Here is an 18,760-nt window from a genome sequence, read left to right as displayed (position 1 = left end):
GCTCGCTCCAGTATGTAAATGTGTAATAGAAGCCAAATATGGAGCAGTTGGCTGCCGCCGCCGCAGCTCAAGGATCCGACTTCGCGGGGGTTGGGGGGGGCCACCCTCCGGCGGGGCGGCGGGGCGAGCCGCTCTGAGCACCGCGAGCGCACGGCGCGGCCGCCGGCCGGCGCCCTTAACCCTTGGGTGCGCGCATCTCCGGGCCCGGCAGTCCCCCCGGGGAGGCGGGCGCGTTTCCCCGAGACCCGCTCGGGATCGGGGTGGCGGAGGGGGCTGGGGGACGCGGGGCGGGAGCGGTGACCGGGACCGGAGGGGACAGTTCTTCCAGGTTTGGGAAAGGGGCGGGGAGCTGAAGCGATGAGGTAATTGGAGCGGTGACCGGTCGGTCCTCGCGCGCCTCCTCGGGTCCCTGCATCGAGTTGTGAAGGCACAGGCTGGGCGCGACTCAGGCACCCTGGAGGGACTCTCCGAGGGGTGCCGGGCTGCAAACCGGAGCCCGTGAAATCCCCTCTGGGGAAGCAGAGGTGGGCCGGTTCCGATCCCGACGTTCCCTTCGGGCGTGCGGAGAAGCGTCTTAAGAGGGCTGACTCCGACCTTCACGCACGTTAACCCTCAAACCGGTTTAGCTTCGGCGTTTTGGAACCCAGCCCACCGAGCCGCGGGGATCGCCTTGGCGTGCAACTCAGGAAAGTTTTAAGGGTCCTCCCCCTCAACCCCCCGTCTGCACGTGCACCCTCGCCTTTCCTGCCTGTGAAAGCTGGTGACCACCCTGCTCTCCTTTCTCTTTCTGCAGGTCCGGAAATCTGCTCAGAGCACGGAACTACCCAGCTCGAGCCTGGGTAGACGACCCGCGCACTCCTCTCGCCTCTAATTCGGGATCATTAATTTCATCGGAAATGAGGTAACCAGTGTAGGAGATAGAGAAAGCAAACCGAGCATCAGATGGCAGTTCTCGTGAATCCGCGCGGTAAGAACTTCCTCTGGACTCAGTTTTTAAAGTGCAGTTCTCAGTTCCTCGCCACCCGACCCTCCGTGGGTACCACCGCCAGGCATTAGCTGGAAGGGAAGGACTCTTCTTTGGACTGGTGGTACCTGGCCAACAGGTGTGCCACCTGGAGGAGGAGAAGGCACAGCCATGCTACAGGGAGCTCATTGCGGCGGCGTTCTCCTGGCTGCAGATAATTCTGGAAGGCCGGTAGGTGTCGGGCAACATTTGACCTTTTTCAGGTGCTTCGAACCAAATGGCTAGAAATAGAATCCCTCCACGTAAGTTTCTCTCTGAAAGTCTCCACTTGACTGCAAGTTGTATTTGAGAAATCTTTTGGCTTAATTTACTTATGATCTAACCGTTAGTCACCAACTGAAGCAGGATACAGAATCACCAAGAGAAATGTGTCAACTTTTAAACAACTGTATTGTAGAGCCAAGGTGTTGCAGAAATAAAAGCATCCTAACTAAGAAGGTGTAGTGCCCCGGAAATATTTCTCACATTTTGAAATACCATGCACATATACATGTCTATTTTAAAAGAACTACTACTGTTTACTCGTTTCTACAACTTTTTTTTTTCCACTTAAAAATCAATGATGGTTACAGTTTAAAGCCCGGCTTGGTCTAAAGTGACATTGTTGGTCTCATTACAGCCTCTAGTGGACAATTAAAATCAGTTTCCTGAAAAGGCTCTGCCTGGCGTTGTGTTCGTTGACAAGCATTATCAAGGTGAAGGTTAATAACCGGGTAATAATATCTTTTCTCCTGAATTGGCGAGTGGGTTTCTGAAAGGAGTAGAAGCTGTAGGCTCTGCAGGGAAAAGACCTATGCTTTGTGAGGCAGGTATTATTATTACTGGCCTGTGAATAAAAAGAGAACTTCTGCTCTTCATTTCAGATTCAGACAGCTTTCATAAAAAATTAATTCATCTAAAATATTTTTATAACAGAAAATATTGGTTGCCATGTTTTTGGCTTAACTGAGATGCTTTCATTCCAACTCCTAATCAGCAGATTGTCCAATCCACCTCCACTCTATTTTTAGACATCTTACATTTAGACAATTTGGGGTTAAAGAAAAAAGCTAATACTTTCATTATTATACTGATGCAAGCAGTTATTATAACAACCTTAGACAAATTAAAACACATAATTCAGATTACAGTTAGTCAATTAATTTAAATGTTCCCTCAAGGAAGATAAATATGTTTATTACCCAAACAGTAAGAACAATTAATAAGAACTGTGTCATTTAGTTACTTAGCCATTAAGGTTAAAACCATAATCTGCCGTTAAAATCTGTAACTATTTCTTCCTGCAAGGTCCAACATAAACATAATACTCACAATATAGTTTCATTACCTTTAGTACTGAAATGTTGTATTTTCAGATGGCAAAATATGAAATGTACACTCACAACTGGCCCTGATTTCTTTAAAAACAATACCTTCTCCAGCGAAGAAAAACTCAGTGAAAGAAGGGTTTTCAAGAAGCCAGTAAGCAACTCTGTAGTACTATGCTTCTATTCATAAACCTGGTACTACATTCATGCCAGCATGAGTTGAACTTTGCAATTAAAGGAGATTGAAAAATAAGGCCTGCTGAGCCTTCTTCCTCCTAATCTGTGTTCTGCATTGCTTGAACACTCATATCTACTTCACTGTTAGGGTAATGTCTACTTTTAAAGGTTTAAAATGGCCTATCAAGTATATTTTATATCATATAATTATATATCACATCGTACTTCTGAAAGCATAGTCTTCAGAGCAGCATCTGGAAGCTTTTTAGACCTTCAGAGAGTTCTACCCGAGACCTACTGAATCACAGTGTAACCAACATCCCTACCCCACCCCAACCCCCTACCCCACAGTGATTGCTGAGTGCATTACCCTGTCTACACTCCAGGGCTCTGTCTAGATGAATTTATTCACAAACGTGGAACTTGATTCTTCAATGTATTCCTTTTTATTCCCTTCCCTTTTATTACTTTGCACTTTTCAAATGAAAAATCATTAACATTCCATGCTTTGGTCAAACAGTACTGCATTTCAGAAGGGCCCTGAGTTATGCACAAATCTGCATCATCATTGCCAAGGGAACACTCTGTAAGGAATATACCAGGGTCTTGGACATGGAGGTTTTCTTCAGGGCAGCAGAGGGAGCACAAGAGTGCTTAATAAAGCAAGTGTACAGGCCCTTCAAATCGCAAGGGCTTTTTAATTGTAGAGTATGTCTTCATTGGACGTAGCCTCTTACACAGTTCAAAGACAAGCAAACACAAAGGGCTCACCGGCTTGTAACAACTAAGTAATAGAATGGATTGGAAGCTAAATAGTCAGTAGCATATAGATATAATTATTTACAGTTTCAGGCTTGAATTCTTAAAGTGGGCCTCAATAGTCATACTTGAGAAAGATGCCTTATCTTTTCTACCATGAAAAATAAAGATATACAACACGGAGTAAGGCAAGTAAGAGTCACTCCTGTTTCTCTAAAAATCTTGGGGTCAATTAACTCAATATGATATCAGATAAGTTCACTTCATTTGGAATCAGATATGTTGCTGAAAGGAGAGGTATTTCTTAGTGTGTTTACTTTCACAGTCATCTTAGGGGGTTATCCTCTATGTTTGTAGAAGGGTAGATTTATGTTTCAATTATATCAATGTAGCTTTTCATACTTTTTACAGTCCTTCCACATTGCATCTTCCAGTGGTTCTGGGAGATGAATGAGATGGCTATAAAGCTCAGCCTCTAAAAAGTTTTGGAATTGGCTCATGCCTGAACAGTATTGAGTTGTTTAATGATGAACAAGTCATTAACTTATTACTAATGAACAAGTGAGTAACCCACTGATTTGTTCAGAAATGAGGGAAATCATAGAGGTTGAAGACCCAGCAACATGTTCTTTATAGTTTTTAAGATTTTTCGAGTTATCAGATAGTAAATATTTAATAATTGAATATTTAAATGAGAAACTTATGAACAACAGAGACAGTCTTCATTCTCGAGCTATATTTTTATGTGTTTATCACTTATTTATCAGCAGCTGTTCATTTTGCATTTACAATAACGAGGCCCTGAGACTATAAAGATGAGTAAGACATTTCCGTCTGCAAGGAGCTCATAGCAAAACAAACCTTATCTTTTGAAAAATGTCTATTTTTACCATGATAAAACTTAAAAGATTCATAGTTAATTGTTCCAGTACCTCTCAGAAGCAGTATATTGATCAGACTTCCGAATACAAGGCTCAAACACTAGGATCATTGAAAATGTGGTTGGGGATCAGGGAATTGTGTAAATCATCAGCCAAAGTTATTTATAAAGCTAATATTAATATTTCAAATTTGTAAAACAACCAAAATGTAAAGATACAACATATATTTTATCTGATATCCTTGCCTATCCAAAACAGAAAAAAAAATCACAGTAAATTTAAATGGTCAGCATTTAATAATTTATATCTTTTTCTTAAAAAATTGCTAAAAAGAATTTCCTCCAGGCTAAAGAAAGATCTGCCAAATTTCAGCCTGCAGCAATTTGTTATGGTTGTGTAATAAAACCCCCAAAGTTAGTGGAAACACTGACAGTTCTTTAACCACGGTATTATAAGGAGAGTGGTAGCCTATATATATCATTTAAAAATCTGAGCAAACCATAGTATGCTTACAAAACCAATATGCTTTCCTTAGACTGCACTTCCAAATAAAGCTGAGAGACCAGAGAAGTAAAATAAACTAAAAACAAAAGTGAAAACCACTCACACAATAGACTCTGAGGTCAACTCACCACACCCAAACTGAAGTCACTGGGCTCTGTTCTTGGCATGGAGACTCTTAAAAGACATGCTTCTGAATCAGCTTTCTTGACCCTCCACCAGACTGTAGCACCACAGGCTTCTGGGTAATGAATGTGACATCAGCAATAGTCAAGAGTGAAATTAAAATCATTGTGTTTAAACATCTGCTGACAGTTTATGACTTAATAGTACACATATTAGGCAATTTTAAATAGATTCTGTCTACAATGAAAACAAAAACAAGTGCTTTAGCATAGGTCTGCTGCTGCTGCTGAGTCGCTTCAGTCGTGTCCGACTCTGTGCGACCCCATAGATGGCAGCCCACCAGGCTCCCCTGTCCCTGGGATTCTCCAGGCAAGAACACTGGAGTGGGTTGCCATTTCCTCCTCCAATAGCATAGGTCTAGTACTGTCCAATATGATTGTTAAGCACTTGAGATGGGCTGTAATTGTAAAATATACCTTGGATTTTAAAGACTTGAAACATATACGTACATACACATGCACATATATACACATAAATTCATATAGTATCTCAATGTTTATATTGATTAAATGTTAAAATGAAAATATTCTACATATATTAGGTTAAATTAAAATATTGTTAAAATTAACTTACCTGTTTCTTTTTACATTTTACTGTGACTACTATAAGATTTACAATGACATGTGTCCATTATGTTTCTAATGGACAGCACTAGTAAAGACATTGGGGCTGGGGAGGTGTAGGAATTAGTTCTAAGAACCATAGTTGGAGACCTTATTGCAGTAGTGTAGTAGGTAATTTCGGAGAAGGCGATGGCACCCCACTCCAGCACTCTTGCCTGGAAAATCCCATGGACAGAGGAGCCTGGTAGGCTGCAGTCCATGGGGTCACGAAGAGTCGGACACAACTGAGTGACTTCACTTTCACTTTTCACTTTCATGCATTGGAGAAGGAAATGGCAACCCACTCCAGTGTTCTTGCCTGGAGAAGAATCCCAGGGACGGGGGAGCCTGGTGGGCTGCCGTCTATGGGGTCATACAGAGTCGGACACAACTGAAGCGACTTAGCAGCAGCAGTAGGTAATCTGGTTACTTTTCTACCTTCCTGAGATTCCCCCCTTGCAGTGTATAACACTGACCTTGAAAAGTGAGTGTTAGTCACTCAGTCATGTCTGACTCTTTGGGACCCCATGAACTGCAGCCTGCCAGGCTCCCCTGTCCATGGAATTCTCCAGGCAAGAATACTGGAGTGGGTTGCCATTCCCTTCTCCAGAGGATCTTCCTGACCCAGGGATTGAACCCAGGTCTCCTGCATTGCGGGCAGATTCTTTACCAACTAAGTCACCCCGGAAGCCCAACATGGACTTTACCCCTTATTAAAATGATCTGTGAGAGTAAGCTATTGGTAAATGCATAATCCTGAGATATGCTATGGGCCAGCAAACAAAAATTTGTTAGGCTTTATGTTAGACTAAAAATTTGTTAAGAGTCAGTCTCTCGGGGTGGGGTAGGGACAGGCCTCAGATACTTTGCCACCCTGGGAAGCTGATGGAAAACTTGTTCTCTGTTTTAGAAAGCACACACTTTCTGGAGTGACAGCTGAATGGTTGAGGGTGACATCTTTTAATAAGAAATGGCTTTAGGCGTGGATAATGAAAAGTATACAGTTACTGCTTCACTAGAAAACAAATCAAAGCCAAAAGGAAATCTGTGGGGTTGTTTTTTTTTTTTAACAATTTCTAATATATTTAGTACAATAGGACATGTCCAGAAAAGAGATGAATTTTAACCATTACCATTTATTTTGCAAGCAAGACCTAGATACATTTTCATCAATATAAGTATTATCAACATTGAATGTACTGCAGTGACTTATGAAGTAACAGAATTTGTGGTTTTATGCATCTATAGAACATAGCTCTTCTTATATGAAATTAAAATGAACATTTTAAGGCTCAGAATGAGTGAATTGAACTTTGCTCAGTATTGGCCAGGAGCATTTGGAAAGCTATTAAAAGCACATCATTAACAACTTGGCATTTTGTTTCCTCGAAAGAAATATATTTTCCAAATTAAAACCAAAGCCCAAAGCCACCATTGTTTACACTTAAGATAGAGGCTGTTGATAGGTTGTGAGGGTAAAGCTTGGGGTGCCTTCAAACTAAGATCAGGGAGAACAATAGCCATCACATTGTTATTCTGACTTCAAGACATTAAAACACATAGCTATAAGCTCTTACCGTGCCTTTGTTTTTCTTGAGTCTGTTTCGGCTAGGAAAAGCTGATCCAAATGCAGGTCAGAGTTTAAGACAATCATTTTATGAGGAATTTACCAAGTTTACCCCAAAGAGGAAGAGTCAGAGAAAAATGCATTGGCAAACTTTGCCTTTTGACATAAACAAGTAGAGGAAACTGTCCGTGTCAGGATTTCAGCAGGGTTTGTCAGGCAGTTTGTTATTTGCAGAAGCCCTGTGCGGCAGGGCCGCTCCACAGTTTAACTGCTGGGTAACTTTGGGGAGCTCTCAAGACTGATGACTGAAGATCCAAATTTGCTTTGTGCCCTGGCACTGACATGGAGCGATTGCTCCTGCTGTCTATGCTCTCTGACCGAGCCGACTAATAGCACTCAGGCTTCAACTGTAAATTACAAACAATCCCTTTTTAAGTACAAAATGAATGCACAGAATGGAAGACCCTGTCAGCTAGAATGCAAGTAAATCAAGTAGAAAAAGACAAACGGTTCACTCACACCACTTACAGCCAGATTCTTATTCTGCTAGCCATACTGTCATGGGAGAACTTTTCTTTTTTTGTCAGATAAAAAGAGAAATTAATACGCCCATTGTAATTCTAATCAACATGCCAGCCATCAACGGAAGCATCTCCTCTGAAAGCCGATCAGGCTTCAAGGTGATGCTTCCCAACCCCTCCCCCTACCTCTGGTTTAAAACTTGTAGCTGAAATACCAATAGTAAGACCATGTGACCCCAGCACTCCCAGCGCCAGCTTTTCTGCAGTCAATTTCATAATGACTTCGCTCCGCCTCTCAGCTCAGCACTTCCTTCCCCCTCACTCCTCTCGCCCCCACCCCCAGCAATGAATCATCGCGCATTTAAAGAGACTTAGATGACCCAGCGTGAACTTTACTGGCATCCTGTACATTCTTATGCCAAAAAAGGGAGTTGCTCTGTGGCAGAAACCTCACCAGATCCCGGTGCTGATCTGAGAGGCAGCAAGATTGGGAGCTTATCTAGGAAGATCAGTGAGGAGTTAATTTTCCTAGATCCTGGTGGTGATTCAGAATTGCCTATCTCAGTTCACGATCAGGTTTTTAAGAACCCAGTTCAGCTCTCTGTGCAGAAAGGAATATATCAGAGAAAAAAATGTTGGCACATCTCCTTTATGCAATCAGGGCAGAGGAATTTATACCACATCAGCCTTTTGATTTCTTCAGATCTGGCTGAGGGCGGGGTTTCCATATTTGTGCTTTGGCAAATGTGTCCAAGAACGAACTCCGCCTTAGAGATGCTCCTAGAGTTCCTCAGGTTACTGTGTGCTGATTTGTGCATTTATCAAAACCAGAAACATCTCTGCCTCTTCCTTTCTTTAATACCATTTCTTAGTAATAGAGATTAAGCAGACAATCTGGGCGTTGCTTTTAGACACTCTTCACCCTACTTAAGGCGTAAAGGGATCGCCTAAATAACATTGTGTTTTTCCATATACTTTCTCCCTACCTGGGAAGCCCTTCTCTGCAGGGTAATTTTTATTCCCATCCTCCAGGATCCAGCTCAAGCACCAACATTTCTGCGAAGTTATCACAAGAGTTTGTGGCTCTGCCCAACGTGTGAGTCAGCTAAGTGCTATTTTCTTATTCTTTTTATTTATACAATTTTTTTTTTAACTCTGACAGAAAAGAAAAAAATCAGGGCCGTAAGCACAGATGGAAAGAGTCTCCTAAATGAGAGCGTCTCTTATCTAATATTTCCTGTTACTCCCAAACCCGTCTGACCTCCACTTACAATTTCACATGTCACTGTTTTCCTTTTATTGCTCCATTTATGTGGCACCCCAACTAGTCAGTTCTCCCTGCGAGTTCCCATTGTTGTGGGTTGACTTGTATTCCCGGAGAGATATATTAGTCCCCAGTGCCGTGAGTATGGCTTTATTTGGAAATAGAGTCTCTCCACATAGGTGGCGCTAGTGGTGAAAAACCCACCTACAATGCAGAAGACACCAGAGACGCTGGTTCCCTCCCTGGGTTGGGAAGATCTGCTGGAGGAAGGCATAGCAGCCCACTCCAGTATTCTTGCCTGGAGAATCCCATGGACAGAGGAGCCTGGTGGGCTACAGTCCATAGGGTCCCAAAGAGTCAGACATGACTGAAGTGATTTAGCATGTACAGATGTAATTAGTTGAGATAAAGTCTTACTGGATTAGGGTGGACCCTATGTCCAATATGACTACCGTCCTCCTAAGAACAGGAGTCACAGAAGAGACACGGGGGAGAAGGAGCAGCCACATGAAGACGGAGGCAGAGACTGGAGCTATGCTCCCCCCAGCCAAGGAAAGCCAAGAATGGCCAGAAACCATGGAGAGCTAGAAGAAGCAAGGAAAGATTCTTCCGTAAAGCCTCAGAGGGAACAGGTCCCTGCTGACACCTTGACGTTAGGCTTCTGGTCTCCAGAATTGTGGGAGAATAAATTTCTCTTGTTTGAGGCCACCCAATTTTTTTTTTCCACAGCCCCAGGAAATTCAGACACCGTTTGTACTAGAGCAATGGCAACAGATGCGTTGCATTCTTTCTTGTCTGTATTTACATAGATGGCCCACTGTCTTCCCTCTATAGATACACATCGGTAATCAGTTCTGGATGTGTGTTTGCTCTTCTAGCCATGACCACAACAATAAACAAAAGTTGCAGTGGAATAGGAAAGCTGGCAAGAGAGTTCTAGAACTACCTTCCCATCCTCCCAGAAACACCCGGCTTCTGGCCCAAGCACAGAGGTTGCAGAGGTCTGAGATAGACCTGTCTCCTCCCACACTGGGCCACAGCTCAAAGGTCTTCCCAGGGCTCCTCGGCTCCCTCTACTGGTGCCAGGATGCCACAGCAGCTCTCCTCTTGAGAAGTGGCATTTCAGGGACTTCCCTCGTGGTCCAGTGGCTAAGCCTCCGCACTCCCAATGCAGGAGACCTGGGTTCCATTCCTGGTCAAGGAACTAGATCCCGAATGCTGCAACTGAGAGTTCACATGCTGCACCCAAAGATCCTGCGTGCCACAACGAAGATGGGAGATCCTGTGTGCAGCACTTAAGACCCACAGCAGCCAAATAAATAAACAAATATTTAAAAAATAAATAGATAAAACTTTAAAAGAAAAAGAAGTGGTATTTCTCTGTGTGGAGTAGGGGTGAGGAAAATACTAAAAACACAATTAATTGTTTGGCACGGAAGAGGAAATACAACCCCCAAAACTGCTGCCCTTTTTGTAAACTGTTCATTTGAGTCTTATAAAAGTCCTTAGGAAAAACTCAGTCTGAGTCCCATCTTTCAAAAGCACATCCGAAAGCTCGTTGGTTTCAAGAGGCTTCCCCCAGCAGGTGGAGGGAGGCCTTCCACTGGAGCCTAGAATCCCTAAGTGTCTGTTCTCAGAGTCTCCGTGAGAAGGATGGTACAGTCCTCACACACTCATCTCAGGAAATGGCAGCTCCGTCCTTCCAAGGGCTCAGGCCAAGAAGCACCTTGACTCCTCTCTTTCTTTCACACCCCCACATCCAACCTGCCACCAAATCCAATTTTTACCCTCTAAAAATGTATCCGGACCATTTCTCACCACCTGGGCTGCTGCTGCTGGAGCGGAACCACCACCACCCTTCATCAGAATGTTCGGACTGAACTCCTGAATCCTCTCTCTGCTTCCACCGTGTCGGCCTCAGGCCTGACTGGGGCTTCTGCGTGAGGTGATGCCACAGCTTTGCTCGAAAGCGTGTGAAATGTCATCTTCCACCTGGAGTCAAAGTCCTCCCGTGACCTCCGAGGTTGCACACCGTCGGGATGCCCTCTGTCTTTCAGATCCCCTGCCTCTCTCTCTCCTCCTCAGTCCCACAGCTCCGACCCCAAACAACCAGGTGCTCCCTTGCCTCCGGGCCTCTCCTACTTGCTGGTCCTTTGGCTTGGAATGCTGAATATCCACATGGCTCGCTCCATCACTTTCTTCAGCGTTTTTGCTTAGGAAATTAAAAACCTCCCAGCAAAGCCTGCTCTGACCACCCTACTTAAAACTGGACCCCTGACTTTCCTGATCCACTTTGCTCTGCTCTGTTATTCCATCGATGTGTTACCTTAGAACGTTCTGAGTCATTTCCTTTATTTATTTTTTGTCGAGAGCAGAGGTTTTATCTGTTGTATTCACAGATAAACCCCAAATATCTAGAACAGTCCTTGGCACACGACAGACTAAAGGTTTATCAACCATTTAAATGAATTAATGAGTCAGTAATATTTTTCAGGACCTACTATGTGCAAAGTTTTAAGTTCTAGCACAATGATTCCCTCATTATAAGCTAATCCAAAACCAACGCATTGTGTCCACATGTTCTATTGATCTTTGACTTAATCATATCTGGTACGCCTAGTAAGACTGGATCAGAAAGAGCTGAATTCATAGTCAGGCTCAGATTTGTGAAGGACTTTTTAAAAACAAAATTTGAAACTAGAATTGAAGACAATGTACAAACCTGACAGCAAGTTTTGAGGAAAAACAGAAAAAGCATAGCGCCAGCTTTCAGTAATAATAATTGTTAAAAGCTGCCATTTATCAAGCTGTTATTCTGTGCCAGGCAACATGGGGAGAGCTTGGCAGATGTCATTTCATCTAAATCCCCACCGCAGTCCGGTGACCTTGAGATCATGCTTCCCATTTCTTTGATGATTAAACTGAGGCTGGCAGTTTAAGGGGACCTGCCCAAGGTCCAAGCTCACCCAGCACTGGTTTCAAGGTAGGAAGCTATCCACTTACACAGCCTGAGAGTTTTTAACAAGTCATTACCTGAATGATATAGGCCAAGTGGAATCGTAACACTGCATTGTAATTATTTTGGCTAAAGCAACACTTTTAGTACAACTCTCTATTAGATTTTATTTTTGAGTGAATAATATATGTCCCAGAAATTATAACTAGTGATGCTTATTGAGGACTGAATATTCCTACATAAGCCAAGTGGCTTCAAAGCAACCTAACTGGTTTCCCAACTTGCCAAACTATACTCCAGCTTATGATTTTTATCCATGCTGCTACATGGCTGCCATGACTCTCACTTGAAGCCCATGGTCACATTCTGAGGACCCTTTCCTCTCAGAAATTGTGTCTGGAATCTGACACATTCCATCATAGTAAGGTCTAAATAGATTGTAAAGGGCCCACATGAGTTTCCAAGCCTAACTGAAAGTTTAATTTCCTTTCTGTTGACCTGGGTTTGACTTCTCTTGTTCTACTCTTGAACTTCCCAAAGGCCACTGTCACCAGAACTCAAGGCCAGGATCTCAAAGTAACCTGGCCATACAAAGGCGTATAAAACACTACCACCTGTTCACAGACTCACTCCACTTTATATTTGCAGGAAACAATCCTAGAAGCTGAAATACTTCCAGAGTTCAACAGTCTGGGAAATTTAAAAGAGGGAGGAAAAAAGCCCTTCATCCAAAGATCTGAGGACAGAACTCTGTTCTTTGAGGATGGGAGGAGGTAAGAAGACCCTATTCATGGCTGCAGGAGAGGAAAAGAGCCCCACAAGGAAACTACCAACAGATGGTAAATACATTTTTAATTCTTCTGTCATACTGTGTGGACTTGTACACATTTGTCCTGCTGTGTTAGGCTCCAGAAATAGCTAGCCATGGAATTGCAGAACAGTTCGGCTGCAATTTGAGATTTAGGAAACCATGCTGGCTGACAAAACAGGAAAGGCTCATAGTAGGATGGAGTGGATTTGCTCCCAGTTTGCAGCTCTTCCATGTGGCATCCGCTGTAGCTCTTAGTGCAGAAGAGTCTCTCACATGTCAGGTCTCATTGATGACGTTTTAAAACATACTATTTCAAATGGTCCCCCGAGCTCTAGTTACAATTATTCAACACTGACATGATCCACTCGGTAACTCCCAAAGGTTAAAAGGAGTGCAATCCATTTATTTATGGATTCTGAGTCTTCCGGGGAACATCACAAACACATATGGCAGCCTGGAGCCCTAAACCTAGCTTTTCTCATACTTTTTGTTTTGATCTAGTGTTCCCATGGAACATCATGGGAATTCTAATGCCAGGAAAAAGACCAAATATGATAATGGATTTCTCTGAAAGGAACCTAGGGAGATAGGATGTTAAAGCACATTCAATTGACTCTGGATCTAAGAAGTGACCTGAGATGGGTACTGGGAAATGAGTTAGGTTCCCAGTCCCATCACCATCTCTCAGTGCATCAGCAAGAAAGAAAAAGTGGATGTGGAATAATGGGGAGAGGGTGGGCTATTCCTTAATCATGATCTAGAAATATAACTTACACAATTGCTAGACCTGGAAGGATCCTTACAGAATCTAGTTCAATTTTTTTTCCTTTCATTTTATAGACAGGAATCACCGCCAAAGAGTTGCAAGAAATTGGCAGAGACTATACTGGTTGGTGGCAAATTCAGTTCTGGAACCCAAGACATCTATTTCTCGGTTCAACGTGTGTTCTGTTTTAACACCCACGGACATTTCCGTGATAAGCAAAGTCCAATTCTAGAAGACCTTGCTCATGGTAATCTTCCCTCTTGAGTTCTTGTAAGAGGATAGAATCTCTGACTGGTCTGTGAATGTTTGTAGATATTCTTTATAGCTAAGCTTTCAAGTTTAAATATTTGGGGTTAATTTTTGTTCTAAGCCCCTGGGGACTGTGTCTAGATTATATAGCTATCACACAATTTGGCCCAGCTGGGATCCTCTTTTCATGAAATAGCAAGGAAGACTGGTACATAGGGATTAAGAAGCATTGGCAAAAGAGAGCAGTCTTAATGCAATGACTTCCCACCCCGAGCTTTACTGGCCTAAGAATTTCTCCTGGCCTTAACTGAAGAGAGGGGTGTGCGTGTGTGCTAAGTCGCTTCAGTCGTGTCTTATTCTTTGTAACCTCATAGACTGTAGCCCGCCAGGCTCCTCTGCCCATGGAATTCTCCAGGCAAGATTACTGGAGTGGGTTGCTATGCCCTCCTCCAGGGGAAGAGCAAAAAGGGGTTTTTATCTTCTTAGTGAAGGAACTGAGAAGGCAATGGCACCCCACTCCAGTACTCTTGCCTGGAAAATCCCATGGACAGAGGAGCCTGGTGGGCTGCAGTCCATGGGGTCGCTAAGAGTCAGACACGACTGTGCGACTTCACTTTCATTTTTCACTTTCATGCATTGGAGAAGGAAGTAGCAACCCACTCCAGTGTTCTTGCCTGGAGAATCCCAGGGCCAGGGGAGCTGGTAGGCTGCCGTCTGTGGGGTCACACAGAGTCGGACATGACTGAAGCGACTTAGCAGCAGCAGCAGCAGTGAAAGGAAGTATACTGAAACAGTTCAGAACTTCTCAATTTGTTGAAATCTTGATTTTGCTTATTTTAAGTTTATATAATACTAATTATATCCTTGTTTGAATGTCCTATATATTCATAGATCATTTTTTCCAGTGGGTACATATGTTTGTTAACAAAAACTATTCTCAATCAACTATTATAAAAAATGTTATTTTTTGCTGTTTGTTTTTTTTTTAAGAAAGTTAATCAGTAATTCATGGCTACTTTAGCAATAAAGTCTTCTAAATTTTGCATTTTTATTCAGCCTTTTAATTTCTTGTTCCTGCATGTGATTTTGGCAATGTTTTATTCTATTTTTACGATGGAGAAATATTGGCATTCTTTGCTTTGAGAATCAATTTGACCCTTTTGACTACTCTGGCTAGTTTTACTGGCTCTCTCCATTGTCTGGTTACAGATTTGTGGGTGGGGGGAGGGTAGAATTATCTTAAGTGAATTATTTCTAGGGAAGCAGTAATAAAGGCACACTTCAGGTTATTTCATTCCTGTGATCCAAATTTGATTATCTAGCTGATATCACTGGGGACATTTGCAGCTTTAATAATTACATCTCAAGGCCTAAAGAAAAAAAGAAGAAAAATTACATTTACTACATATTCACATGCAGCCTTTCAGAGACTTACCAGAGCCTTTCAGAGACAAACTGAAAGCCTGTTTGGCTGCTTTAAAAAAAAAAAATAGATTGATATCAAGATTCTGCTTTAAGAGTTCAAGCTCAGTTGACACTTTGTTCTTTCAAAAAAAAAAAAAAACCAAAAGCTAGATTTAAACAACTGTTTTGGTAGAAGGGTTTAGTATTGCTTATCTGAAAGAGTGAAAAACCCAAGCTATTGATTTTACCTTTCCTTTTGGAGGACAGTTTTAGGATTTTTTTTTTTTTTTGGCCCCCAGAAAGTTTTGAGGCTCTGATTCATGTTAAAAGTGCCTTGTTCCATTATAAACCAACACAGCTTTGAAGCTGTCTCCACTTCTAGGTCAAGGGCTCTCCCTGTGGCCAGATGCCAGTTTTATCCTTGGACTCTCATGATCCTCGGAAATAAATCAACTTTCCAGTAAAATCCTATGACTGCTCTGTTTTACATAAAAGTGTGCAGCCTGGGGCTGTGATATTATTTTGTATTTTAGGTGGAGAAGAAGGGAAAGAAAACATTCATTATTGCTGAGAGACAACTCCAAATGGAGCCATAATTATGGATATCAGAGGGCAGCTGGGTACCATACTCACTCTCCCAGCAGCACCTAGAACCCCAAAGCTTATTATTGATGTGGAAACAAACACACAGATGACTGTGAAGTGTTCTAATCCACATGTGGCAAGGGTCAATACAGTCCATGAGTTAAGAAAGCACTGAGTAGGTTGCCTCTTAGGTCAAAATTTCTTCCTTGTGGCAGGAAAAAAAAAAAAAAAGAATGAATTACTACTAAACATAGCAATACAGATGAATCTCGAAATGTTGAAAAATAAAAGCGGCTACACGTGAAATAAGGTCTCCTGTATTGTTCCACTTGTATAAAATTCAAAATCATACAAGACTAATCTATCATGTTAGAACTAAATATATAGTTTACTTTTGATGAGGGAAAGGATCGTGCCAGATAGGGGGCATGAAGATGCTTCCAGGAGGCCAGAAAATTCCATTTCTTGACCCAGGTGATGGACCCAGAGGTGGGTTCACTTCGTGGTAATCCATTAAGCCATATACCTGTGATCTGGGTGGTTTTTACTATAAGAATGATTTACTTCAATTTAAAAGTTTAAAAATAATATTCACATTGGGAAAGACAAATTTAAGACATATTAGAAAAGCATTCTGCTAATTAAATATTGGATATTTATATTTGTAGAGGAAAAATAAACAAATGAGCTAAAGGAAAAAAATGTGCAAAACTTCAGTGTAGGACGATGGGAACACTCCCACCCTGCTGCAGGGAGTATTCATTGCTACTGCTGCATTTGGCTTTATCTATTAAAGATATACACATCTGGTGACCCAGATTCCCATCCCTGGGTGTATATCCAATAGAAATACGTGCATGTGAGCACCAAAAGAATAACAACTCCATTCATAATGGCCCCAAACTGAAAACAAGTTGTCTACCAACAGTAGAGTAGATAAAATGTGGTATTATTATATCCAACCTTGGAATACTATACAGCCTTTCAAAAGGAATGAACCATAATACCCTTAGCATAAATGAAGCTGAGAAATCTAATGTTAAAAGATAGAAGTTAAAAAAAAAAGGCATATGTTCCCATTTACTTAAAGTCCAAAAAATAAGAAAAGATAAATACGTGAAAATATCAATACACACTTAGGTGGAAAAACTAAAGAAAAGGAAAAAAGAAGTTATCATAAAAGTAAGGGTGCTGGGGAGAGGGTGGGTTGTGAGTGGGAAGGGGTGGATGGACAGCCCCTGGGCCATATTCAATTTCTTGATTTGAGTAATGGTTATGTGAGGGCTCACATAATAAAAATTTATGAGATTATACTTTTATATATCATACACTTTCTCTAATGTATATTTCACAATAAAAAGGGTATAAAAATCACATGAAACCCAATTACTCAGAGATAGTTATCAATTTAACACTTTGATATGTATATTTTCCAGACCTTCTTTAATGCAATATGTACATCTTACCCACACGGCTTTGTAGCCTTTAATTTTTGTTTTCTTTAATGATTGGATCTCCCAGAAGAAACTCTTGGGTTTTTTTGTTTTCAATTTCCATTTAATTTTAACTAAGAGTAAATATCATACAAGCTTTATGCCCCTTTGGAAGGCTAAAGCCATGGAGTGGCTTTCAGGAAATTAGGTTGCTTTAACCTAAGCTACAATGATTCATAAACCAATCTGCAGGATTTTGCCGTAGCTCATGGGAGACTTTTACTTCTCTGTTAATAATGCTGCAGCTTCAAAAGAGAAAAGCCTCTTTCCACCTCTTCGGTGTGCTGCCTCTTCAAAAGGAAAGGCCAGCCAGTGAGGGGAAAGGCCAGTATGGGAGTGGTCAGGAGGCTTGCAGGGAGGAGGAGGTCACCCTAAAATGTATTCTAATACTCATCATGCTGATCCTGACCTAGGAAATATTATAAAGTACTGAAATCGAACAAAAAATGATCTGGGTGCTTTAAAAAAAAAAAAGTCGTTCCGTTGCTCTCCTTGCCCAGAGGGCAGTCCAAGTTTCCTTCCCTCTGCCTGGAACACGCTACTCCTCCCCATCGCCTGATCAGCAAGCATCCTCCACTGTTCTCCTTTACCCTTTTCATCATCTGCATATTTCATCCTCCCCAACATTACATGGTTGAAGAAACCTTCTATGACCACCCAAGCAACAGCTTCATGGCACCCTGAACCTACCACATCACAGCGCTGGTCACCTTATTTTGAAATAGCCTATTTTCTTGTCCACAAATATGCTGCTAATCCATAAGCTTCACACATGCAAGGACATGCATGTCCTTCACGCACGCATGTCTATTTCACCATTGAAACTGCCAGCTCTAGTGCACACTGGCACCCAATAAATACAGTTATTGAATGGGTGAAAAACAGTTGTGAAATGAGATGGAGTGTGAGGAGTGGAGCTGGGATTTAAATTATGCTCTTCCAACTCACTTCACCCATTAAACACAAATGGCTTCAAAGAGTCCAATCAAACCAACACAGGATGGTGTGAAGCTTTAAATTCTACAATGGCTTCATTTCAAATACTTACTCCGTGTGACCTCAGAGACAGCAGCCCACCAGGCTCCCCCGTCCCTGGGATTTTCCAGGCAAGAACACTGGAGTGGGTTGCCATTGCCTTCTCCAATGCATGAAAGGGAAAAGTGATAGTGAAGTCACTCAGTCGTGTCTGACTCTTTGCGATCCCATGGACTGCAGCCTACCAGGCTCCTCCATCCATGGGATTTTCCAGGCAAGAGTGCTGGAGTGGGGTGCCATCACCTTCTCCAACTAGTGAAAGAATCTACTGGCCAATGAAGGAGACCCAAGAGGTGTGGGTTTGGTCCCTGGGTCGGGAAGATCCCCTGGAGAAGGAAATGGCAACCCAGTCTGGTATTCTTGCTGGAAAATTTCATGAACAGAGGAGCCTGCAGGCTACACTCCGTGGGGTCTCACAGAGTCGGACACAACTGAGCACACACACACACACACACACACCAGTAATAGCAGTTTGTATCTTGTTTTATATTTTGTGAAGCAGTTTCACAAGTCTTATACAATTCCAACAATAAAACCTCCAACATGAACTGAGAGGCTATTAATGTCATCATTTTATAGATGGGAAAACTGTCTGAGCTTAAGTAACTGGCTTCATAAGATTATTTTTCAGTCTAAGCCAGGAACAGTAGGCAAGAATACACAGAAGAACTA

The 18,760-nt window shown here is 42.2% G+C and overlaps 1 long non-coding RNA gene across 3 annotated transcripts; it reads left to right on the top strand.

Moving 5' to 3' along the window:
• The first annotated feature begins 88 nt into the window (after nucleotides 1-88).
• Nucleotides 89-14,025, top strand: LOC133236662 (uncharacterized). 3 transcript variants are annotated; one of them, XR_009732968.1, is made up of 5 exons: nucleotides 89-186; nucleotides 794-1,719; nucleotides 8,558-8,621; nucleotides 12,394-12,584; nucleotides 13,397-14,025. It is a non-coding gene; the product is annotated as an uncharacterized LOC133236662 (long non-coding RNA). The 3 variants fall into 3 exon arrangements; XR_009732966.1 differs by lacking the exon at nucleotides 89-186 and having other exon boundaries at nucleotides 276-1,719; XR_009732967.1 differs by lacking the exons at nucleotides 89-186; nucleotides 8,558-8,621 and having other exon boundaries at nucleotides 283-1,195.
• Nucleotides 14,026-18,760: the final 4,735 nt, after the last annotated feature.

This window comes from Bos javanicus, chromosome 23 (assembly GCF_032452875.1).
Source record: "Bos javanicus breed banteng chromosome 23, ARS-OSU_banteng_1.0, whole genome shotgun sequence".
NCBI classification, from domain to species: domain Eukaryota; kingdom Metazoa; phylum Chordata; class Mammalia; order Artiodactyla; family Bovidae; genus Bos; species Bos javanicus.
Note: the sequence above shows the minus strand (reverse complement) of the source record. Positions and strands in the feature narration are given on the sequence as shown.